This window comes from Corapipo altera, unplaced genomic scaffold (genome assembly GCF_003945725.1).
Source record: "Corapipo altera isolate COAL_440 unplaced genomic scaffold, ASM394572v1 44, whole genome shotgun sequence".
Classification (NCBI taxonomy): domain Eukaryota; kingdom Metazoa; phylum Chordata; class Aves; order Passeriformes; family Pipridae; genus Corapipo; species Corapipo altera.
The window spans coordinates 19,204,756-19,231,673 of record NW_020884880.1 but is presented as its reverse complement, the minus strand read 5'-3'; the positions used below and the strand labels follow the sequence as shown (position 1 = coordinate 19,231,673).

General features: G+C 38.6%; 1 protein-coding gene across 7 annotated transcripts in view; it reads right to left on the bottom strand.

Moving 5' to 3' along the window:
• The window catches only part of RBMS3 (RNA binding motif single stranded interacting protein 3), a 596,100-nt gene that overhangs the window by 368,927 nt on the left and 200,255 nt on the right, over positions 1-26,918 (bottom strand). The gene's annotated exons all lie outside the window — the stretch shown is intronic.

Genomic DNA, 26,918 nt, shown 5'->3' with positions numbered 1-26,918 from the left:
GAAGAAAGCTTCAGCTCTGGTAAACAAACTCAGAACACAGTAGTATAAAAAGTACCCCAGAAAGTGTCAAACAATATCTTTGTCAACAACAAAAAACCATGCCAAAAAGGCGCAGGATTTAACTCATTTGAGCCATACTACTTCAACACTTAATGAATACACCTGAACGTGATGCTACTAGAAACTAGAGCTCTTTGGCAAAGAGGTGTGAGCAGATTTGTGATCTGTTTATGATCCTCCTGCTCATGGTCAGTGATAATCTATTCTGAGAACACAGGGAGGATCAAGAAGGTAGGTCTTGATTTTGAGCGTAGCTACCTCGGTGTTATTTCTGATTTCATCATTAGCTGGCTGGGTGATTTTGACTAAGCTGTCACTAGGGACTTGATTTTTTCTAAGCAAAATGAGAACACTATTTCAGGCACTTTTGAGGCCTTTGGATAGAAAAGCTCTATAAATGAACATTATTATTGTCAACAATACTGTTCTACCACCTTCCATGGTTATTCAAAATCAGACCCAAGAGTAGCACACAAAAGAGCTATCTAACAGCTATCTGCAAATCTAGGTCAAGACAGAGGTCACCACTTTATGTGTTAAAAAGAGGCAGGATTTCCAGATGAGCATCTTCAGTCACCATAATATCTCAGGCCCAGTTTTGAAATCCATTTAATTAGAGGGGGTGGGGAGGGATAAAGCCTAGAGGGTGTTTTCGCTTGGGTTGTACGTATACATCTGTTTGTTTAGCATTACAAAAAATGCTATGAGCTTAAGTGTAAATTATTTCAGCCTTTGGCACTATTCAATTATATATGCTAATTTTAGATGGAGTAGATTGTACTTGAAATAACGGGATTGCATGTGAGCAAAGCCTTCTGTGGTGAAATTCTGTTGATACTCTCAAATCTTCTTGCTTGCTGAGAACAACCCTTTCTCACAGCTGATTTTAATACGCTGGACCTGGACTTTTATTGTGAAAGAGAGGATTCACTCGGTGTGACAAATAAGCAGTTTAATTTAAACTCTTCATTCAGCTCAATTACATAGGAGCATGCATGTATCTACTCAGTAGCTAATGACAGGGAATTGTAAATACTTTCACATCACTATATTTTAAGACTTTCAATGATATTAGAAATATCTACTGAAGGTATAAATCGTTCAATTTCTACAAATTACGTTAAAATGTTGTGGTCACCTTAAAATAAATAAGTTCGTTGTTTGGGGTTTTTTTACATGTTACAGTATAGCACTTCAGCCCTTTGTCATTTCACCTTTTCTAGTCATAGACTGGATGACAAGCAGCAAAAAGGTCAGTATAGCAGAACCAGAAGTAAGGCTAACACTTAGTCATAGTAAGGCATAATAGTAGACATAAACTGCTTTTTGCACCTGAGTTGGTTGCTCTGCAGTAGCAGACCCAGCAGTTCATTCACAGTGAGTTAAATTAACTTAAGATTGCATTATGCCAGGTAGACAGTTCCTTAGGCAATTTGAAAAAGTTTAGAGTATAAAAAAACCCCAAGTATTTTATATGTGGCAACAATATGCAACCCAACAACACCGAATGTATAAAAATCTAGAGCCTGTGTAGAAACCTGTCTTCCTAATGGGAACACGAGAATAACACTCAACAGTATCAGTATTATAAGTGACATTTAAATAAGGGAGATTTTCTGTTTCTTCTATACCTGTCCTCGAACTAGAAGAAATTAAAGTCATATCAGAACAAAATTATTCCAGGTTTAACTTTGGTGAATTTTTCTTAGTTTTATTTACGGTTTTTTTAGGAGTAGTTTGGTTTGGGGTTGGTTTGTTTGTTTGGGGATTTTGTTTTGGTTTTTTTCTTTGGTTGGTTGTTTTCTTGTTGTTGTTACTTTTAATTCACTTGTATTTACTTGGTAACACAGCTATCCATCAAATAATTTTGGAATAGCAAAGAGATTGTAAAAGTGAAAAAAAGTATTCTTAACAGTATTTCCTTTGCTAAAGAGGGTTTAAGAGTTTTATATACACAGCAGCAGGCTAAAATGCTGACCTCCTCTAGATCTTGGATTCACACCTCAACACAGCAAGGCAGATTCAAGATTTACAGCTTAGTGACAAGTCTGCCAATTCATCACCACTAAAACATCTTGAGTCTTCTTTGGAAGTGGCACAGGTCAAAAGAGGAAGCCACCAGCTGCTGAAGAAATCCCTTCTCAAATAAATTTGTTCTACAAGTAGTAAGCCTGGCACCAGCATACACACACACACCTCCCAGACTCTCCACCAAAATCTGTGCTGGAATGGGGGCACATCCTGTCTTTTCCACTTACCTTCCAAAACCTAAGCATATATTTTAACTTTATGATGAGTTAATATAAAGAGTCAAGAATAAAATACAACTATGAAGGTCCAGCTCTTCTGATGATTGAGTTTTCTCTAGAGTGGCTGTCCTGTCTATTATCTTTGTCTGTAGAGGCACAATATTTGGACTCCCTAAGTCGAACAGTAAAGGAAAGAGTAAATTTACTTCTATCAACCTTTAAAGCAAACTACAAAATAAATTAAACAGCTTGTGGAAACATCTAAATAGAGGGGTTTCTGTGGAACTAATGCTGTTCTGGCAAAGAAAACCCAGAGAATTTAAGCTGGTTTGACCAGAAAATGCAAACCCATATCTACACATCTTCAGTATGTCTGCCTGCACTAAATTTTATCAAATATACTCACAGTTCAGTTTAAGAGTGACTTACTTTACCGTAGTTTAAATCTTTGTCCTAATTAATTTAAACCAAACTTATAAAACCAAGAGAATGTTGACTTAGGCTTATGCATACAGTCTTTTGCAACAGTTTAACTATGTCAGTTTGAAATCACAGAGTCAGTCAGACTAATGTCATTCTGCATAAGCTTAGCCCTTGCAGCATCAGACACCTCAACACCATTGAAATGCAGTGACATTCTTGTGCTTAATTCCCGCAAATTCCTTAGGAAATCCTAGCCTAAACTGTGAGCAGGAAATAATCATGCCCAAACCCCTCAGAGATGAAGTGGGCAGCTCACACCTCTACAAGAGCTATTGCTTTAACCAAATACTTTAACCACATGCATATTTAACAGAATACTTTAACCACATGCTTAATATTTTGCAGAAGAGCAGTAGGGTTACTCAGGTGTTTATGGACATGTTGTGCTAAAATTCTTTGCTGGGACCTCAGAAGTTACTGTTTTGTTTAACTCTGCATCAGGTGTAGTATCTCTGCTCCTCAAAACCCATCACCTAAAAGCATTAAGATGGGCTGAGGATTGCTGGGTTGGGGACCAGCCTGCCAGGTCATCTTCCCATTCAGTGTCCACTGAGAAATACAACAGGCAGGGCTGGAGTGCTCCAGGGTTCATCTCCCCTCAACAAACTTCCACCAGGAGCTACCTAAGAGAACACACAAAACCCACTGAGCAGCCTGACCGATGAGGCACTCCTATTTTGCCTCACCATGACTGTAGTTACTCTAAGGCAGCTGCAAAAAAAAAAAAAAAAAAAAAAAGGTGTCTGATGGCTGTTAACCTATAATTTTGCATACCTCGTGGCCGCTATTTTAGAAACAGTTTTCAGATGAGTAATTTGCTGAGATTCACTGTTTGCAATATAGTCTAAAGAGCACTTACAGTGATGTCTACAGCACCGATGTTCAGGCCATAGATCTCTGTTTACCCTGCTTTTCAGACCACCCATCATGACTGCTTCCTCACAGTGCTGATTATTACTTACTGTTATAAAACTTCAGCTACTGGTTCTTCTGATACATGGACTTTTTTTTGTTAGAAATAAAGGCCTAAACTAAAAAAGCTCATGTCCAGTCATTTGCAATCTAGGAGAGCTGCAAGGAGCAGTGAGATACAAAAAAGACAAGTTCTCTAACTGGCAGGTCTCCACCAGCCTTTACAATTAACAAGCTAGATCATTGTCTGGGTTGTTATCTAAATTACAGTCTAGGCATTTTCTGCTAACATATTTTCTGACTTTTTAAACACTGCACTGTACAGTACCTAGTACAAAGGCATCTTTCTCTAATTCCATTTAATTCTCTATTTTCCTGTTTTAAAAATTAACTACTGTAACCATAGCCTTAAGCAAGGAAAGGGAGAATGGGAAAAAGGAAAAGAGAATGTACTTTTAGCAAGGGGGGAAAAGAGTTGAAGTTCAGGTGTTGGAGTTTTCTTTGAGGCAGAGGCAACAGACACTCACTACTTTTAAGAAGACTTAAAATCCATTTTTGGTCCTATCACTTTTGTTTTACTAGGATTTATCAACAGCATGGCAACTGACACAGGGAGCAAGATTAATCCTTATGAAGTTTCTGAATCATTGAGTAAAGCTCCACTTTTCTTCTTTTTTGTCTACAGTAAAAAAAAATTTACACTTAATGTCTAAAAAAAGGGATCATACAGTAAGGGATACAAAATAATAAATGGTAAGTGTCACTACATGTGTTCCATTATATCTATTTTAGATATTGCACATAAAGGATAGAATACATAAAACTTTGGAAACATATAGTCAGCATTTCACTAAAACTCCTTAACAGGGATCTTCAGATCAGTCCCCCCAATAACAAGTACTTTTTCTAGTTTTACTTAACTTTTGTTTCTCAAGATTCCCCTCTCAAGTCATCCTTTGTATGTGCAATCTTGCATGTATAGGCAGGTATGCTTTTCAACAGTTATTTTTTTTTATCTCAGATATTGGAACTCTTTTTTAAGACATGTTAACCACAATCATACATATTCCATTATACATACTCTTCTTTTGGCCAAGAGAGAAAGGGAATACGGAAAAAATGGAATCTGGTTCATCAGCTGTTCATTTTTCATTTGTGGAGTCAATAATGTTTCATTCCAAGTTAAAAACATTGTTTTCTTCCATTCCTGAAAACAGAAAAGCAGCAAGGCTTTTTTCACCATGTATGTCATCATTGGCAATATTACCTATGTGACTGAAGGCAGTCTAAAAAAAGAGAGTTTGAGAGAGTTTGCTGTAACTTTTCATGGTGAAGTTATAAGACAGCCCATCAATAAATCTATTTTTAAAAATTGGCAATAATTACAAGCCATTGAACAAAATTATAAACAAGAATTCTGTGATATCTTTTATGTTTGGTTTTCAGCAGAGAGTTTTACAAGTGCCACTTGTCAAATCTGGACGTCATTCTTTAAACTGGAGAGCAACCAGGGTTTTTTGACATAGAAAGATTACAGATATGGGACATTTCTCAAAATTTACTTTGTCCTTTTACTGAAGGTGGTCTGGCCACACTAAATCATTACACTATGAGAAAACACATTGACTACTGAAAACCTCCTTTAGAAGATTCCTACCAGTAAGTTGGTGTATGCCAAGGAACTTGTTTTTATTTAGAATATATTCTACTTGAAATTCTACAGATTAATTCAGATGATTCAATACACCAGTAAAGAGCATGGATTTGGTTTTGCTCAATTTTTTTACGTTTCATATGGGACATGGTGCTGTAATGACTGTCTTCCCTCTAAAGGTGCAGACACAGTTTAACACGGTCATGCATCAGGACATTTTTCTCAAGCAGACTATATTGAGACTGTGGTAATATAAGATATGAAGTTAAGGCAAACCCTCTCACTCTTTGTATTCTGGTGGCTCTTAAGATTTTTGAGAATCTCTCGCTTTTCCCAAGCAGCACTTATTGCTAAAGCACGTTACCGTGCTTGGTTATGATCATAACCCTTGGTTATGATTCCCCATCACCAGAGAGTATAGGTGCCTCATATCAAACCCTGAACATCAGCAGCAGGCTGACACCAGTGAGGTATAAATTGCAGCAAGTTTTAGTGTGCTCCATCTGGCACCTGGAACAAAATCAGTCCTCTGATGGGAAGCTGTCATGGTGTCAAGCTAATTCTGACCTATCCTTTCAGCTCAACAACAGTGAAAGCACAGAGCTGCTTTGGGATCAATAACTTAAAAAGCTGCTTGCTCTGATTTGTAATCCAAACAAGTATGTGGGAGACAAAGAACTGGAGGACTGAGCCCAGACTCATTACTTCTGACTTTATACTTCCAGAAGTATGCCTTAGCCATGCCTTTTACCAATTAGCCTAAAAAAATCCACATTTTTAAGGTTAAACATATATAAATTGTAAACAGAGCACAGCATAGACTTAACACAGAGTTTTGAATATAAAGCATTACTATTTATGCAAAGCGTAAGGCTTTTATGTGAAAAAAATAATACCTTTTCTTAGCTGAAACATTTTTTAAGGTTCATCTTCTCTGAGGGAAGCATCAAAATGCTGTGTGACAGATAAAAATCCAGCACATACCATGTCCATATTCACATATAAAAAGATATTTTCAACATTTCAGTTCAAAGACCAGTAATAAAAAAAATCCCTGTCATATCCTTAGGATGCCAAATAATCATTTCATCCATGTCTCAGTACTGACTTACAAAGACATGACTTGCTTTTGCTCTGTAGTTTCTATATACAAACAAACTGAGGATAACTCATTGTTACGGAAGTCAGTGGGATTGTCAGCTCCATTACAAAAAAAAAAAAAAAGCCAGCTAGATGCAGCTGGATCACAACTCTGGAAAAAAAAATGAAAGATGACAGAAAGAGTATGATGTTTTGGCTCTTCTGCAGCCATTATGATATTGAGCAATATGCTGCAAAGAGCTATTGCAGTAAAGTGCTGCAAGACCACCTCCTTGCTGAATAAAGGTCATACAAGGACTCCGTTGAATAGTCTAAGCTGTATTGCTAAGTCTGCATCTTCCAAGTTGTAATTTTTATGCATCTTTCCACCAAAAAATTTGGGTTCTTCACATATGGACAGAAATGCTGTGGTGGTGAATAAGATCTTCCAATTCCAAGCATCACCAAAATACTAAATTATTTGTTTCCTTTTTGCCATCAAACCATACTAGCTGTTTGGCTCAAAATAGCCTGAAGAGCTCTTCATGATTCCCACTACATAGTGAAGAGACAGGTGTCATTCTTGCCTTGAGGAGACAAGGGGATACTGCTAAGAGCTCTTCTCCAGGGCGTATGCTGGTCAGCAGAAACATCCCTGTGAACCCGTTCCCACCACAGACAGTGGCAATAGTCAGATGTACAGAGAGTGGCCTGCTAGGACACTCACCCTGCCTATCAGACCAATCCTGACAGCCACCCAGTGCCTGCCTGGCTCACATGCTGCTGCCCAGTACCCAGCACCCATCACTAGCCTGGGTCTTAAGGAGGTTTCTCTCTCCTCTGTTTTATTTACATTATGGTATGTTACAGCACATTATATAAGAATATAATGTATACATTGTATAGATACAGGCATGTATATTTGTGCCTAGGTAGTACAACATATATATATATATATATATATACATACATGGTAGGGAACACACACTTGAGGCCTCTTTATATTACAAACAGGGACTACATCAATCTCACTAATAGCTGACATGGTAAAACAATGTTGAAATTCGTACTCTCTCCCAGATTTTATATTTTCAGAAGGGGAAAGCAAAGAAGAGATTGGAATTTCTCCCTCTAGTTACTCAGACCTTAGAAACTATGCAATTCTGCTGTCTTCATTACATTATTTTCCCCCAAAACCAGTAATATTCAAAAAAAGATTAAATTAAATAATACTCTACAAAGAAAAAAAATCAAGCAGTTCTCTAATTTCATTTCAATACCATCTTGCTCTTCCAGCAGCCTCTCAGATGTGCAGGAAATGGCTTAATGATGTGCCTTTATTAAAGGGAAGTGCTGAGGTATCTCTGTAGGTTTCTCCCATCCCCCAAAAGTTTGTACAGCCACTGCTCTGAGAATACATATCTGCCAGCAAAAACATCTTCACCAGAGCCTCCTTTTATCACAGAAGCTGCAACAAAAACAGCACTTAAAGGACATAATCATCTCAGCTCACAGTACCTCCTGAACTGTAAACACAGTTTAAAAACTGCACGCCACGGAGCTCAGGCGTGTTATCTAATCCTTTAGAAACTCTATCCTAGTACAAACACAGGGAGCAGCAATGCCAGCCAGCACCATGTGCTTCCACTTACCGACCCACTCCCTTTTCACAAGCACATACACTATCCCTCAGCCATCCAGCCCATCGCAGAAATGCTAAGACAGCTCTCACGGCCAAAACACTTGGGGCCTCACCTGGGAAGCAAGCCCTGCTCTGCCTGTCGCCTTCCTAAAGCCTCCAGACTTTGAAACAAGTGTAATTATGCATTATATAGCATTATATATGCTGTTGTCTAGAGTTATATTTCCCTCCTCCTTGCCTGCACCTCTCCAGCAGTACAGCTGAAAAACAGAATAAAAGGAGTGGTTTTTTTAGCGTAGTCCCTGAGCTTTGCTCTCACTGGTGGCCTGTTTGAAACATTACTTACCTGAGTAAGTGTTTCAAGGCTCTCGCAACACTTACTTTGTTAGCAAAGCAGCCAAACAGCTCGGGTGACTTTGCAGCTGCCTTGCAGGGCAGCACTGCAACAGTAAGGGCTTTGACAGCCAGACCTGTCATAACAAGGAGGAAACAGCCTTTTTTTTTTTTAATCTTCATTTACTGTGAACAAGGTAATTTGAGCTAACTAGAAAGTAATTCTTTTCTTTTTTTCTTTCTTTTGCTAACAGTGCTGAAGACTCCCGACAACACATGTGAGTACAAGCCTCACTCAAACTGGCCTTGGGAGCAGCAAGCAGTGTTTGGTATCGGTTTCAGGCGGGACCAGCCCTTCTCATATCCTCCTTCCAGCCACCAATATGGAGCTAGAGTTTCATTCACAGCACTAATGCTCCCATAACTTGCAATGGAATACAGTTTGTTCACAATAAAAACAGACAGTGGCTGGCAGGTGAATAATTCTGGGCAAGACAAGATAACAACTGAAGGGTGTAGGTTTTACCCCCTGTCCCAAATCCCACCAGATCAAACTATGTGTGAACAAAATCTCCCTCTTCCAAACCTTAGTGGTGTGAAAAACTGATGGCTTTTCTGAATTGTCAGCAGAGCTGGTTTTCCTCCCTACATACTTTCTATTCAACTTAGATTTGTCAGTAGATTCATTGAGGGCCATTTCACATTTTCTAAAAGCTATTCGTTTCTGTCTCTGTTAATCTCTGTCCCAATACTCTACATAGCATTTGAAGTGCTGAACCAGAGCGCATATAAGTCTTAACTTGCAATGATTTTTAAAATCTGCCCATACAGAAAGAGGAATCCTCCTCTACAGATCAATTTATAAGATCATCACAGCACTAAGGTCACACATAGGAACTACCTTCTACAGCACAGTTACCCTGTAGGACCTGACTGACCTCTCCCAATGAAATGAGCTTAGTCATTGAGACCCTGGTTTGAGTGATCTGAGACTCAAAATCTACATTTCAAAATCATACGCTCAAAGGTTTATCATTTACCTCTTCATATCTTACCTAACACCAGTTTAAAAAAAAAAATAAAAGTACCTTTGTTAAGGGACAGCCATACTGTAGATGACCATTCAGACTCAGATCAAATACCACCAAAGAGCTTCATCCAACAGCTCTGTTGCATTACAGATCAGGTACTCAGCAAGCACAACTTCATATTGAAATCACTTTTCACACACTACTTCAACATTCTCTATAAAATTTACAAGATCTCAGAGACAAAAATGAACACCTGTACAAGTATGGAAAATAAAGAAGATAATTATTCTTGTGCCCAAAATCATATATTCTAAGAAAATTCTTACATTGTCCCCAGATGAATTACCTGCTCCAGTAGAGGGCAATTTCTACAGGATTAGCATACACTGGTCTAACAAAGGGATATGAAATTTTTTGCTTGCTTCCAGCCAAACATGACTTCCAAACACCACTGAAAGCCATACACTAAGATAGACCTTAGCGACATGCACATGGAGGTACAAGTCATGTTGCATTAGACCATACAAAGTGAAATTACAGACCACATCCAACACACAGATTGCGTCCTAGCAGGCCAGATGTTGTGTGCATGATTAACTACCAGCCTTCTAGGGGAATGTGACAAGTATACTTGTACACGTCCTCTACTCAGACTGCCTCTGAATTTTTTTTTTTTTAACCTTGTGAAACAAGAGTTATGCTGCATTTCACATAGATTATAGGTGCGATTTGATTCCCATTGACATGACTTATAGGCAAACTGATCCACAGCAAGGAAAGGCAGCACCTGCCCTGCAAGGCAGTTACTCTGCAAGTTACTCTCCCCTCTAGAGCTTTTTTGGGAGCTGTGCGTTGCTGTGCACCCAACATCCACTCACACGATCAGTCAAACCACATCATGGCCTTAAGCAAGGATTAATCATAACAACAGGGAAAAGATACCTGTCCAAAGATACTGCTGCATTCACTACCTAGACAGAAACACTGCAATTGATTTTTATGTAAGAGATGGAGATGGGGAGCCAAGGGAACAAAAGGGGAAAGAGTTTCCACCAAAGAAATTGTGTCAGGGATCTGGAGCATGAAGCACATGGGACAAGGAAGAATGAGTAAATCTCCACTGGCCTTCACAACTGAGGTACTCAGAATTAAGAATGTAAAGATGCTAATCTGACATTCTAAGGTTTTGGAAATGCATTTTGGTTTTATTCTTTTTATGTAGGAAAAAAAAAGTTCAGACAGCACAACATCTAAAATATGAAGCAGAGATTTCTTTAAAATGTTTCTATGGCATAGGATATGAGCAAAGACCTTACAAATCACACTTGCCTGAAAACTAACAAAGACCTTGGAGAAAACTAATTCACATTTTGCAAGACAGTCTGAAGACATTGCATCTGTGTTTATCTTATTAGCATCACGCAGCTGACACTACCATGAACATTGCAGTGCAAAGGTATCCTGAATCTGTACCATTCGTAAGTGTTACTCCTGCACAGCTGAGGACTTAACAGACACAGTATCAGAGGGAGGAGGAGATTTTTCTCCTTCCTAATTAGCTGTCAGGTGATACAGTGCTTCTTATTGTCTGCAACAGCATTTTCCGAAATGTCTCCTCGGCACCTCAGGTCACACAGCCCATGCAAAGCTTAATGCATAGGTACCACCATAGGATGAAGTTGAATTAGTTTCACCCAAACTACTTATTCTGCTCTTGTTTGCCAGCTACCCTTAATTTCCTCCACATCTCACGCTTCATTGGTCCATTCTCCCTACCCCAGGTACAAATAACGTTGATTTTCGAACTGTTAATCTACATTGGACAATGCATTTGTTCAACTGTCCAATAGTTCTCCACTGTCATTTCGCAGATGTTCCACCGAATTCACTAAAATTTTAAAGCTTGCCACCAACACATTGAAAATTTTTTATTAGCACATATTTTAAATGTCAGGCAGGACATCTACGACACTACCAGATGCCCATTAAATTTTGTATCTTTGGAGGAAAAAATCAAATAAATTTGAACTGTGTTGCTAACTCTTCCCCTCCAGACATCAGGTAATACCCCTTTACTTGGTTGCTTTCAAACTGTTGTTTGAAACTTCTTTAAAAAGCATTAAGCCTGTTCTGTTCATATTTGTGCTAACTTCGTGGACTAAATTTATCAAACTAGCTAGCTGCACCAGTAGATCACTGAAAAATATGCCTCTATCTAGGAGCTTTCTGCACTACAAAGTGAAGGAACACTCAAATTGGTTTCTCATGGAGGAACCAATGCTCACAAGACTGCAACTCAGATGCTCACCACTAGTTGAGCAGCATCATGAACCCTTTTAGCTCCTCAGCCCCTCATGTTTCATGATCATTTATACTTCTGGATGAGTTTTGATTATAGCTAAGGAAATGTTAGACAAAAAATAATTAACCATAACTGCATTCATTACACGCAGGCACCCATAAACTGCAATATGAAGATCAGCTATGCTTTCTGAAGTGACAAGGAGTCCTCAAGGCTCAATTACCTGCCACTTTTTGCTCCATTTCAGATGCTAGCAGCACTGCTCTTCTAAATGGGTGATAACTACCAATAAACATTTACAAGCAGCAATTAAGAGTTTTAAACCAAACCAATGACTTCTCTCAAAACTGGGACCAAGCTTTACTTATTTTCCCCAACTTCATAGATAATTATCTCTGTGTGTTCCATTTCCCACATAATTTACTTTCCTGAATCGCTATTTTTCACAACATATACCTAGACATTTACTGAAAATGCCTTGTTTATAACAGGGATCCTGTTGGAAGTTGAAAGGGAAATACTGATATATCAGATAAATTTTTCTCTATAGCATAGATCCAAGAATGGTAATTAACAATGGAGAGGACCATGTTAGTTCAGAATAGTTGCTTATATCCAAGTACAACAAAACAGGGTGAATAAGCTCTCAGAGCAACGCAACTTCTACCCCTTTTCTATATGAGTTTAGCATGCCAACATAATTCTAGGAGATACTGGAAGAAATTAGTATCATAATGATTTATCATTTATTAATTAACTGCTATTGCACATTCTCATGACCACATTTGTGTGGCTTCTCTGCTCCTACACAGCTGTTAGCTGCACACACCCATTCAAGACAGGAAATAACACAAAAACACCCCAAATGAAACGTGACCTGTCCCAGCACACTCAGAAACTGCTTAGCCAAACCAGAGCCTGACAACACACTCTGCATGTTGACAAAACATCCAAATGTCTGACAGCCTGCAAAAAGGAAAACTCAGAAAACTTCCAGCAGAGACGTCTGAGCTGATCACAACAGCGAGACTGTCAGTTCACACCACAGTGAGTGGGAGCAGAAGATGCAAAGCTCTCAGCACTGCAGACCAGCAGAATTAGCCTGAATGATAAAATACAAAGTCAGATGTTTCAAAGTCTTCATCAACACACTTCAAATATATTTCCTTTGTTATCTAGAACTTTTGCCCACTATCCTTTTACCCTGAGCAAAATGGCACTTTGCATTCTATTTTATTAATTAATTAATGATGGTTTAACTCTCATAATTTCAGTTAACTAGTTCTATATACCAAATAGATATTTCTATGGACTTAAATAAAGTAGTGGGTAAGTAATGCAGAGAGTAATTTGAAGGTAGTGCAAATTTTGCCTGTGTTAACAATGAAGGATGTACCCTGCTTGCATTCCTTCTATTTAGGATTTGTTCTAGAAAGAAAACCTTACTCTTCAGACTTTACCCCATTTTTTTAAACCCTTTTGTACAACCTGCATCTTTCCTTTCCAAGGTTATTCAGCTTGTGGCAAAGCATACATATAGAAATAGAATAAGAGTAGTCCTTTTAGAGTTATTACACTGAAACCTAGTCAAATACCATAACCAAGAAAAAATAAAATGAAAGAATCTATTTTTAATCATATGTTCAGCTCAGATTTTTAGTGATTTTTGTTTTGTTTTTAAAATCAAGTTCACCATTTGAAAAGAAAAACAAACAAACAAACAAACAAACCAAACAAAAAACCCCACAATATAAAACAATACAGAGGTTAGACACAGGGCCTGGTGGGTTTTTTGGTGGGTTGTTTTTTTTTTTTTCCTATAGTACTTATGTACTCTAGTCAGAGAGGGAGACTGAAGTAAGAGAGAATAATGCATTCATCTTTCCTCAGAGTCACATGAAGATGAACTTGAATGGGACCAGGGGAAAAAGAAGAACAAAAGTGATGTCTGTTTTACAGCACAAACTTTCAAATGCATACTACTTTAAAATAAAATATCTAAACATAGTGTCTGTAGTAGTCAACAAAAAAACACAGATCCAGCTAACAAGACTGTTGTTATTGCCGAGGTCTCGGATGCTGAGCTTGTGCTGACTTGAAAACAGTGAAAATTAAAACTCTTAAGCAGCAGCAGTCAAACTGCTCAAGAATGTTGATACCTCTCTCTCAGAGCGCCATCAGCTCTTGACAGCCAGATTCAGACAGGCAAGGTAAAACATTTCAATCTGTGCATCCCTCTGGTCTGTCTGCAGCACAATGTATGACTTCAAACAGCCCTCAGTAAACATCGCTCCAGCCTGGGCTGAATTTTAATCAGGGTCCTTTAAATGCCATTGAACAAATCCATATACTATGGATTGCTTCTTGTATGCCTCTGGCCAACCACTATTTGGAGAGTCATTTATTATTTTTAGAAAACCAAAACAATCCAAAGTTATGGTACAAATTACAGCACATCTTGAAGCAGGGTGCAGTTATTTCTGGGCATTACGTATTGTATGTAAGTGAAGCTTTTAATTATTCCTTTAACACGACATAGTGGATACGTCCGTTAGTCCCATGAGAGGAGGAGTTCGGTTTATCTCATGATAAAGCAGCAGTTAAGTTTTCAGGCCACTCACATGAAAAACTTGGATTACAAAATTCACATATTGTTCACTAAAGGCAAGTAAAAGACAGAAATATGGGAAGAGCTCTCAACCGTAATAGTAGCAATAAAGAGTGTACAATTCAGAAGGGATACTCCATATGATGAAAACACTAAGCCTGCTCATAAACCTTTTTTTTTTTTTTTTTGCAAATCTGTCCCAGGGAAGGTTAGGCACTGCGTATCAATTATCAAATCAGGAGTATTTCCCCAGAAGAACTACAAGCTCAGCAAAAACTCATTAGAAAGTGCAGGGGGGGAAATGTGGTCATTATTTGACTGCTCTGTTCTGCAAAGAACTATATTAGGGAGGTATAAGCCAGCAGAGTGCTGACTGCTACAGTTCTTTCTATCTCCCATAGATAAGTCAATTAATCAAACTTTGCTTACTACCTGTCAAAAGCCTGTCTCTGTGCTCTTGTTGAAATACAGAAAGAATGCAGGGGCACTTCCTCTGCCTGCAGGTTCTCTCTTGCTCAAGGAATGGTTCCAGTCATTTTGGGAAAACATTATTTCATGCTGTTAAGCAGCTCTAGGAAAATCTCTGTCTCTTCTCTGTTTTTCTTGCAAATAGAGTGGCTGACAGGCAGGGAGAGAAGACTTTTACCTGAAGAGATGAATGGGGCTTAGCACAACATCTGAGTGCAGCCCTTAAAGCCACTGCACTGCTTCTGACACCTTCCTCCTGCCAAGTGCTGCCCACAGGTTTGAGCCAAGCATCAATGGTGGGCTGCACTGTGGCTTTTCTAATTAGGCATGGAATGCCATTTTGAAGCCATGTGAAGCCACGCTGGGCAGACACTGGTTGTGGGGCTTCATTGCATTGCTTCACACAAGAATGTTGCCCTTGGGTTTAAAATTCCTTGCAGACAGAGGTCGAGGTCATGTCTTCAGTGCTCTTTCCCTGACTTCCACCTCTGACTCCAACATTACTGCCAAAGCAATGTGCTCCAGACAGCACAGCAAAGGAGCGTGAATCAGAAAGCCTGCGTGTCCTAAGCCCTAATTCTCCTCCAGCACTGAGGGTGTAAGAGACAACAAATGTGATCGAGAATTACCATTTCCCTTTCTGTAAGGGATAATGCTGACAGGACATTGCACTTTGACATCCAAAAACCCAGGAAACCACATGCAAGTAAGACACAAATTTTATGAAAATAAACAGTGCATACAATCTGTAGCATTCATTCATTCTGCAATTTTGCCCAGATTGATGAAGTTTGAAGGTGTGGGCATCATCCCTTGGCTTTGTAATTGCCCTTTCGAGTTTGAGTTTCAGACTGGATGGGCAGTCTCAGGGCTAGCAATCTATATAGTTCTGCTGGCTCAGATGAGGATAACAAAGGCAGGTCTTTTAAGAAATGCACGACTAGGAAAAATACTTTCTTTGCCTCTTCATGTCAGACCATCACAATACAATCAGAAGAGCAGTGTTTCTAACATTAGAATTACAGGCATTCACTTCCATTATGGGAAACTTCTGAGTATATTCTTAATTGGAGACTCAATAAGCATTCTTCAAGAAATATGTCATGTCCTCTTCACAAGAGCAGGAAAGAAGGAGGAGGAATTTCCACTTACACCTTGAAAAGTCTGAGGAAGTGGATTTGTACACATCTGGAACTCAGTCAAATGTACAAGTAGTCTCTCTCGTTCTTGGAAACATCCTAAAAAAAGGATGTTTCCCTAGGACTTCAGGGAAGAAAAATAGAGGTTTTCATCCAGACTTGAGGAAGGTGTGAAAAAAGGCTACATAAATAAATCCTGAAAGATCTATGTCAGAGAAAACAAATGCAGGTGCAGGACATTATTTCTATTGCTCACCCAGGCCAAAAGGAGCCCAGGAATCTGGGCAAACAGTCACCATAGGTGAGTTGAAAGTCCACCAAAGTAGACAGAAACACTACCACTTGTTACCATTTGTTCTATCCACTTCTGGTCTGTGCTTGACTAGGCTCTTCGGCACTTCTTCACAGTAGATATTTCTTTCGCAATGTTGCCTGATGAAATGCTAAAAATGACCAGTCGTTGAATACAGCCAGTTCCCAGAATACACTTATATTGGATTAGTTTCTGAATTAGGTTCAGACTAAGCATTTTTAGGTCTATTTTTATTTGTATTGAAATAGATGCTTTAGTGTTTTTAGCTGTTTGAGCAGCAGCTGTTGCCACAGACTACTTTGCAGCAGCATGAGCAGGAGTTGGATTCAGTGTTATTACTGGGAAAGTAATTGAAATTTTTTTCCCTTTTAAAAGTGTCCTGCATATAGATTTCTTTCTAATGGTTGCTGCAGTGTCTATGAGAGAAAACAAAAACCTTCTGGGTGAAGTTCCTCAACCCAAGCATAGTGAGAGGCCACATTCACAGTGTGAAGTTATAATTCTGTCTGTGGTTGAAGCCAGTAAGACATATTTGATTCCAATTAAAGTTATATCCCTTCCTAACATTTCTTTGTTAGACTTTCTGACTAAACTACTTTATTTTGCAGTCATAGCCTAAGGTATCAACTAAGAAAGAAAATTCTAATCAGAGGATCCAGCATATTGAATAACCATAACATTTAAAAAAAGCCCCACACGATCAAGCAAGAAACTAGTGTTTCCACTCCCTAGATTTTAGGCAGCATCCTTCAATTCACAACAATTGATTTCATTAATTGAATTCTCCCGTTCTGACAAAATTCAGAATTTTGGAAATGGAAGAAATTGCAACTTTTGTCTAAATACAAATATCTTTTTCTCTCAAATGAAGTCAAAGTAACTTTAGTAACATTTATGAGGGAGCATTCCATATCAATTAGTCAAGGTATATACCAAATTCTTAAATGGAACATTAAGATTGCAGCTCCCTTGCAAACCTCTCTCCAACTCTTCTACTATTTTCTTCACGTATTTGTCTTCCTTCACACATAGCGTGTTCCTCCCCTTCCCTTATACGCATGGCATTGGTGAGTACGCTGACATGGGTTAAGTAATTCAAAATGGTTGAAGATAAAATGTTTCAGGTCAAGTAACCAATTCTAGTGGTTCAAGAGACATCAGTTTTTGACAGAATATGAAGTATATTCTTTGGTTCTGCCCACTTCACAAACTGGTTGATAAGTACCCAAAACATCCCAGCAAATACACTCATCAAATGAGCCAATTTAATGTAAACAAGATGATTTTGGGAAACAAAAAATTGATACTAAAAGGCAATTCTAGCCTTTCTTCTGGAGTTGCCTGTAGATTCATGTAGGTACTAATCTTACAGATTTTTCCATGAAATAACTGTTTCCATTGGCTTCTTGACTTTTGGATTCTTGGAGTTAATTCTTCTAAGCCATGTTTCTCCAGTTGCAAAGCACATTTGTCATCCTGATTAAACAGTGTATGCAAAGAGTCCACTTTAAAATATATTGTTGACTTTACTAGAAAGTGTTGACCAGAACCAATTCAAAACAGCAAGATGCACTCTGTTATTAGCAGTATAGTTTCCACCATTAAATAGTCTATTCCGCTTAATTAAATTTTAGCTGTTGCAGCCCTAGAAGTCAAGAAAGGAAAAGAACTTTTCAAAGCATTAACATCTCAAGTTCTGTAGCACGTTTCAGGAGCCAGCATGGCCCAGTGACTTGTTGTGCACGTAAAACTTTGCAGAAGATCACCAATCAGTCCCGAAGTTCCTGTTCCTTTGGCCCTTGAGTTGAAAATTAGAACATGGCATATAAGGAATTTTCACCTGAAGTTTAAAATGCCTGTATACATAGAAGTTTAATTTATTATTCTAATGACTTTCACAGCTTGAGATTCTCACTGGGAGACATGCCTGTATGCATTTAATAAGGCTGCAGAGATTGGGACTATTCCTGAAGGACTTTCCGAATCATTTCCAAAGCATCTTTTTATAGCTAGCAAAGTATAAATTATGTAAAAAGGCAATTAGATAGATACCATCAAATCTATTTGACTGTTAACCCCTCTTTGTTAGATTAAACCTGAAAAGAATCCACTTTTAGCATTCCAAGACCATGCTCACATATTTAGATGTGAAGATGTAATCATTCAAATAACTGCAGCAGGGGGGGCAGGGGAGGGAGGTAGGGAGAGGCAGGAAGTCTTCATGTTCTTATCCTTTTCTCTCGAGACCTAAACAGCACATTCATGACAAATATTCTGTCCTATTACTGTGATGTTGGTAGCTCACAAACATAATTAATGATCCCAGCATTAGATTTTTAGAAATCTAGCGCAGATCCAATACAGTCATGTAGGAAAAAGATTTTTATATCTGCTTTCCTTACTGATGAAATCTTTGGGGAGGTGAGAATTGAGAAGAAACATTCCCACAGTCCACATAAATTCTCCAGTAGCAGAGAATGAAGAGAGCCAGTGGCAAAAAACAGAATTCCAATTAAGCCACATAATCTTTTTCCACAAGATCTCCTCATAGGTAACAAAAGATCAGGGTTGGTGCCACAGCTCTCTGTTCTTTTTCATAAAGGGTACTTCATTGCTTCCTTGGAGTTCACATATCATGGTAATGAATATTAAATTAAGTTTCACAGGGAGGGCAGGAGCACGAAATTCTTTAGATTTTCTACCAGAAGCCAACTCTAAGTCAAAAATTTCTCTTATCCTCACAAGGAAGTTATAAACAACACACTATGTGTTTCTGCCATTCGAGGCCAAAATACTCCTGAAAATTGCCTGTCTCCAGCTTCAGTGCCCTTGAAGCCAGACAAGATCATTCAGCCTCAAACACGAACTGCAGCTTGCTTCTAATCCAGACTCAGATCTGAACATCCTCTTCTTCAACCATCTCTAATTATGGGTAACCTTGATTTGCTTTTTAGCTGGGTAAACAGACAAGCTGGTTCAAGCATCTCTCATACCATGGCAGAGGAGTAGATAATACATACATCAAAAGTGCTCTCTTCCCCTTCACCGCATGACTTCTGTTTTACGAGGCATGCCCAGAAGTAGAGATCATGTTAAACCATTTGACAAGAACATTCACTATATCCTCCCCCCTCTCAGAAACTGACTGTGAGGTTCTAGTTACAAAGACATTTTGTCAGTTCACTGCTATAAGTGGCCACTTTTCATACGCGCCAGCTAAGCAGAAAGAACCTGAGAGTTATGAATACTTATCAGATTGTGTGAAAGTCACAGGCATCACACTGCTGTCTGACTCTCAATAGCAGGAGACTTCTGGGTGTCATTTGGGAATGAAAGGATGCTGTCATTACTCCAAGAGGAGAAAGAGAGCCAAATGAGACTCCTTGTGAAAGCAGCCCAATGATAGAACATTTCGATTAGAAAAAAATGACACCAAGAAATTGTCTGCTGGCAACCACACTTTTCCCATTACTAAAAGATGATACAATAAAAGGGAATTTCTTTGCCAACTCTCATTCTACTGTGAGGTTTCTGAAACCTCAAGTTTCATGAGACAACAGCTTCTAGAGATGAAGAAACAGAGGGAAGTATTTGCAGCAAATGTTTTTCTGGGGAACAATAAATTTGCTTATTTATAGATACATGCACTTCCCTTTGTACAACTGATCTTGTTTCTTTACAGGGTAAAAATCTTGCATTTTAAAAAAAAAGTAAATACACTATCAAGAACACTAAATACACTATCAAGAACACTCTTCAGTAAACCACGCTGCCTGGCCTGAAAGTTCATTGATATTACCAATGGGCACTGCTCATTCATGGTCAGCAAAACAGATCTTCACAAGAAACAGAAGATCACTGTATAGAGAGCATTTGTGAGCTGCTTGTACCCAACAGCACTAAAACTCGAAGCAAAGCTCATCTCAGAGCTCACACTGCCAGCTCTGCACCTTGGTGACTGCCTCATCATAGGACAGTGGCTGCGAGGCATGTGTGCTCAGCTGCCAGCCTCTCTGTCTCCAGCTCTTCTCTCTTCCCACTCCCCCCCCATTTTACTGGTATTCCACCTATTCACATTAAAAGGGGCATTGCTAATACACATTCTTACTTTGGGGGGGTTTTAGCATGAAGACACAACTCACGATCTTCCTCCACCAGATCCTGTCTCAGTCACCGACTGAATAAAGCTCTTTTTCAGACTTATCAAACAGACTGAAGGATTGTGTGTGCTATAGTAAGGTAGTTAGAGAGCCAGTCCTTTTCAAATTAATTTATATTTAATTCTACAAAACAGAACCAATCTAAGATGGAAAACGTAGTTTTGGGTGTGGGAAACCCGGACACCAGGGCCAACGTCCAACTTAGAAAGCACCTGCAAACTGCACTGTGATCATCCTCTCCATATGTGACTATACCCCAAAAATGTGTTAGTGATTACACTGAGGACACTCTTCCTCTCTCAACTAGAAATTCACCGTGCAACTCAGAAATATTTACATAGAGAGTTTTGTTGAAATTTGTTGGTACTTGAGTGGTAAATAATTCTTGAAGAAGAGGTATTCTGTAGCTTCCTGCCCAGCTTTGTCTACAACTTTCTTCAAGTGGTCAGTCACAGTGAAAATTGGTTTAAATGCTTGCTAAGAGCCCCAGCAAGCCTGAAAACCAAACTGACCTTGGATTAAGTTGAGTCACAGTTTGTAGAAAGCTAATCATGTACCTGCAAGTCCAAAAATAAAAATAAGCACATAAGACTTTCAGCTAGATTGGGGAAGGGGGAGGAAATCAATACTAAATACACTGCGAAATTTATTTTGTGTTTTGAAATACGAACAGAACCTATCCATGGTTCAAACTCAGATAACAGCTTCAGTGAAAGGAAAGTTTCAGCTGCTATATTAACTGAAATATTTAATGTACTAAAATGGCAAGTTTTTTCTTCACATTTTTCACTAAACCACTTGAAATTTACATTGGTGAAATACTAAAACTCCAAACAAACCCAGAAGTGAGCAATAGATAAAATGTTCCAAGCAGAAAAAGATGAGTTTTTCTGATCTAAACACCTTTACATTAAAGGACAAAGAATCATTAACTAAGATGGAAAGTTTTAGATTTATTTGGTTCCATGCAAATAAATTTTTCAGCCAACTTTTCAATTCATCAACAGACTTGAAAGCCCTGGTAATCCAGTTCCACAGGTAATGTCTCTCACACCTCGTGCTAGTCTTCCAGCTATACTTTGGGTCACCTTCTACACAGCTTGGGATGGATGCTCCCAAGTAATGGTAGCACTCAAGCACAAATGAGCTGCTGAAAAGCCAGTGGGTAATTACGGCAATCCTACATCTCTCTTGCTTCCTGGAATTCAACTGCTCAAGTTTCGGGCAGGTAACTTGCAATGGGTGAGCACCTGGGACAGAGCATTTTCAGTGTGCCTCAACCAGGGACGTAACCCAAGTAACCCACCTAAAAAGAAAAGTACTGTGTTGTCAGGTCAGTGCTCCGGTGCTCTTGGGAAGCCACCAAGGTAGGAATTGCAGTCTTCACCCAAGAGTCACATTCAGAGGGTCTGAAATCAAGGTCCTGCAAGCAAGTTACAGCTGTTTTCACATTTTAGACCAAGATGCCAATTTCCACATCAGCTATTTTCTGCCACATCCCAGAGGGGTGGCAGTGTGAAACCCTTGCAGCTGACCTGTGGAAGATGCACCAAAGATGCCTGAACTGAGAACAGTTTTAAGGCTACTGCAAGTACCACACTGGTCCCAAGCATTTACCCTGTGGAAAGCTGCAACACACCACCACTCACGTAGTGACTAAAACCCACTTATCCAGCTTCCAACCATGCAGCCAATGCTAAAAGCCTTTACTGGAGCTCTTCACATAGCTGATCCTGGCAGCAAACACACAACAGCTTTGCATGAGCTCAGCCACACTGCGTTCTGCGGAATATGGACTCCATCTTGGTGCTTTATAAAGCATCACATACGTCCTTGGGACTAAGAAATACACACTAATAGCAAGAAAGATTTAAAATTAAGAAAAGGCATTCATCCTACAGCTGTCTTTGATCACAGTGAGGCACTTTCTTTCTATGCAGAGTTTACCTCTGAAAAGCACAGGCATATGTGCAAGCTAATGCTATTATTAGGAAATAACCATTTATGCCTTTGAGGATACACAAACAATAAAGTTCTGTAACTCAAATGGACTTCACAAAAGTTCATCTAAAAAATTACCTGTTTGTAATTTAAACGTTTGTTTGTTGGGTTTTTTTAATTAATTCTCCCAAAGGTGTACTAAAATCCAGATAGATACCTCACTTCTTAGTACCATTCTTGCACCCTCTTTCTAACACGTTTTATTACCATGCATAAATAAGTAAATTCTATCGTAGAGGAAATGCAGAATGAAAATCTTTGTGGCACAATGCAGATATCAGACATTCAAGTAAAATAAAGGTCTCAGACCTCCTGAAGTAAAATGTGCAAACATCAAAATGAAAAAAAAAGAGAAAGGAAGTGGAAAGGAAATTCTTCCTTTTGCTTTAAAAAGTTACTTCTGTTACAAAAAAGACCAAATCATATAGTAAAAATTCCTGTGACTCAAACTATATTATATTAATGTGGCTCCACAACAAAGTATGTTGCTGCACTGTATAAATTAACTTTCATTTTCTGGAGACAGTAAGTACCGAGTGTTTTGTCTAGCTATATGGACCATGAACAATGGAGCAATTTCGAAGCATTCCCTTCACGCATAAAAAAACCTGCATACTGTTAATATATCCTGACTACATTAAAAGTCTTGCAAATGATTTTGCCTGAAATGCCCTAGTATGAGATCTCCTTTAGGGAAATATCTTCAGCACCAATTAGTTTAATTGACAAGGAAGCCAAGAGAATAGCAGCCAAGAGACAGAGACAGAGTAGACCAGGAAAGGCTATGTTTCCCCATTTGCTCTCACATCCTGGAGTCTATTTGCTATTAGTACTTCCAGCCTTCCCCACCCTATTTATATTACGACCACTTCACGGACATGTTGAAACTTTAAATCATGGGAGACTAGCAGAGTAAAACTTAATAGGTTAATAGCACCACAGCCATGCCTCACACACTTTTTCTTTAAAGGCCCCATTTCATGGCTTGCTGTCCCCAAATAGCTGGTATGCTTTTGAACAATTTTAGCACAACAGGATTGTTTTTCTCCACCCTCCAGGGAGGAAACAAAAGAGAGCAAATTTAACCTACTCAGTGTGATAACAACTGTGAAATCTTCTGCTTTCCGTTCCTCACTCCCCTCAATGCCCCCCCACCCCACCCCGTGCCCTCCAGAAGTAACCGGAGCCTACCATCCCATCAAATCAGTGACATTTTAAGGCCCCTGTGCAAGGGGGGAAGAGCAGAAAAAAAGTTGTTTCAACCTTGGGAATCATGTGGAATCCACATAATTTACTGTTTCCTGTGATTCATCAAACTTCCTTCTTCCCAAGAGTAATTGGTCACCACTTATTTATACACCACACAGAGGCTTAACTCCAAAGGTCAGTCTAAGATTAAAAAAAGCAGACCATTTGGTCAAGAAATGTGGGTGGTGGGGTTTTTTTGTTTGGTTGTTTTGTTGTTTTTTTTTGTTGGGGTTTTGCTTTTAGTTTCTGGGGATTTTTATTAAATGTCTAAAATAAAACTTAGGAGTTTTATGCAGACATTTAGCCTGTCAGAAAATACATATGTTACCATTGCTAAGGTGGTATCCCATAATAGATTCAGGATGCAGAATCTTTAGCAAAGAAAATTGCTTGCTTGCATAGTAAACCAGACCCCAATTTCAGGCAGAACTAGGAAAACTGGGAGCATGCAACACAGCACCATACACTCACTTTGGTAACTCCTTTGCACATTTTAAAAGAAAAGGATGCTACGCATATGGACCAGTCATGTCTTAACAACCATGCAGGGGCCGGTGAGGAGAACACTTTTTCAGGGAGTGTGTGTGTGCGGTTTCGTGTTTACAAAGCAAACCATTTGGTTCCCCTACAACAAAAATATTTAATCTTTACTATAATAAAAAGTAAGGAAAAGCAATTATGAACCTAGGAGCCCAGAGGAGAGAAATAAAATAGTTCTCAAGTTCCAAATTTCAAACAAAATTGTCATTCTAACATTAAACAACTCCTCTAAACATACATGCACTTTTAATAGACAAACACTAAGCGACTATGGAATTGAACACTTTCTCTAGCTAAAACTTCTGCCCAGTTTTAATTTTCTCTCTACACCTTACAGCCCTAGAGCCCTGCCTACACAAAGGCGTGAAGTAGTATGAAAACAGATGCTTGAATAGGTTAATATCGCATAAATTACAAAATCCCAGTTTGTGAGAACAATATTATCCATGTTAAATGTTTGGGCAATTAAATGAGATATGACACCTCAAATCAAAAGGAAAGCTCATATATATAAGCTTAAATGTACATATGCAGCAGTATCCATGAGAGTACAATATGTAACATAACTGACATTAAGAGGGGGACAGTCTAATTCAGCCTGTTTAAAAACTAGAAAATGCAGCCTAGCTCTTTTTTTTTTAGGATGTAATTAAAGCATATCAAATATATTTATTTATTATATCAGAAAAGAAACTAGTAGAAGTTAAGCCAATTGCTACAGAATAATCACGTATTTTCTAACCCTCTTACAGATTCCAAAGATCTCCTTTATGGGGAGCAAAGGAATTCCAAACATCCTTGCAGGGCACTTTGCCCCAGGCATTAACTGAAATTCCCACCATGATCCAGACAGAAAAGGAGGAAAAGAAACGATTTACTTTTTAAAATGTGTATATAATATGCACATATATATAAAAGTACACATCTATTCAAACAACATGTAACCAACTGCATTTTGGATGAGGAAAATAGATGGAATTAAATGCTAAGAATACCTATGCTCTTAATTATGATTTTAAATATGATTCTTTGTGACAAAATGGTACATGCAAAAATCCCTAGTGATTTAGGAAAGAAACCATATGTAATTGCTTTTGTTCATGTGTTTAGGTCAGGGTTTATTTCATGGTTTTTACCTTCATTTTTCTGTTAGGATGTATTTGATGTCTGATAAAACAGGAATCCGAGACAAAGCCTTCTCTTCTTCAGCTAAAACACTTGAAGCTTTTTTCCCTTTAAGTGTTTCTATGTACCTGCCTAACACCAGTCAGATGTATGGTCAAGATCATAGCCATTTTTTCAAATTAGTTCAAAGTACTTCTTCTATTCCAAATTAATCATTTTAATTATGCTGTCAACAGCTGCATCAGGGCTTCAAATCAAATCTGTTTCTTAATGAGATCCTGTTGCTATACACTTTTTACCCAATACTCTTTTAAACTACATGTAAGGGTATTCCATTATAGGCAGGTCTTCATACAGACAATCACTTTAAATAATTTAAAGAACACACTGAATTTTCATAGGCACATGGAAAAAAAAAACCCACAACCTCCTGGAACTGCTGTCTCAGGAAGACAGGAATTTTCATCCTTCATTCAAATTCTCATAAAAGTAACATTGGGAAAATCAGTTTAAATGGACGTATAGCATAGAAGGAAGATAATACTCCTTTCCTTTTTTCTTTGCGATGAGCTGTGATCCTTCCTGCATTTGCTTCAGTGAAACCTTCCTAAATTGGTAGAATTTTAATGCAACAAAATATGTACCTGGCAAGGTCAGGATTTTGCTCAGCTTTTTACTCCCATCCCTGGTGTTCCTTTAAACCTTACAAAAGAGCCTGTAGACAAGACTGTCAGGTAAAATTCACAGAACAAAGGAATGCAAATTGCCACCTATTACCTCTCAGGCACATTTCAAATAACCAAAAGAAGTCTAGATAAATGATAAGATTCCAGTCAATAGCTCATTTCTGCTATAACCAACCACACAGTTCTAAAAGGAAATACACTGCAGTTAAGCCAATAGTGATTACGGGACAAGAAAAATATAGTTACCTTTTAACCATGGCACAGTAACATTTACAGATCAAAAACATGTTATTAAACTCACAGACTGGCCACTCTGCACGTCTTCTCAGAATACTTCTCAAAAGCTAATATTTCTAACAATACAGTACCTGAAAGTATGCATGCCTCACATTTTCTTTCCCGGCTTCAGCTTCCATAAATCCCATCTGCCCTTCGACAAGACTGAAAACTATATCCTTTTAAGAAAACTATTAGCTTTTGTAAAGTCACATGCTTACAGCTGCCACTGAAGCAAGGTGCTTACAAGCACTTTGTGCTGGTCTAACCCTCACTCTTTCGAAAATACCACCCTCGGGCAACTAAATCCTTGGCCTAATTTTCAAAATTGCTGAAGATTCAGCAGTTTCTAATCATTGCACAGGAACTAGTGGGGTGTTAGCAGTTTGAAAAACAGGCCACTTATTTAAGTCCCTTAGGGTCAAAGTTTGGGATGCCTAATTTTGCACAGTTATTTTTAAATAAAACAGCCTTAAGCCAGACTTTTTGCCTGAAGTTTGGCTAAGCAGTTGCCCATTACCATGAGAGGTTGAAAAGGTTGAGATATTTGAAAATGGAGAGGGGGATGAGCAAGGTTTACAAAAATTGTATGGGCAACGGAAGACATG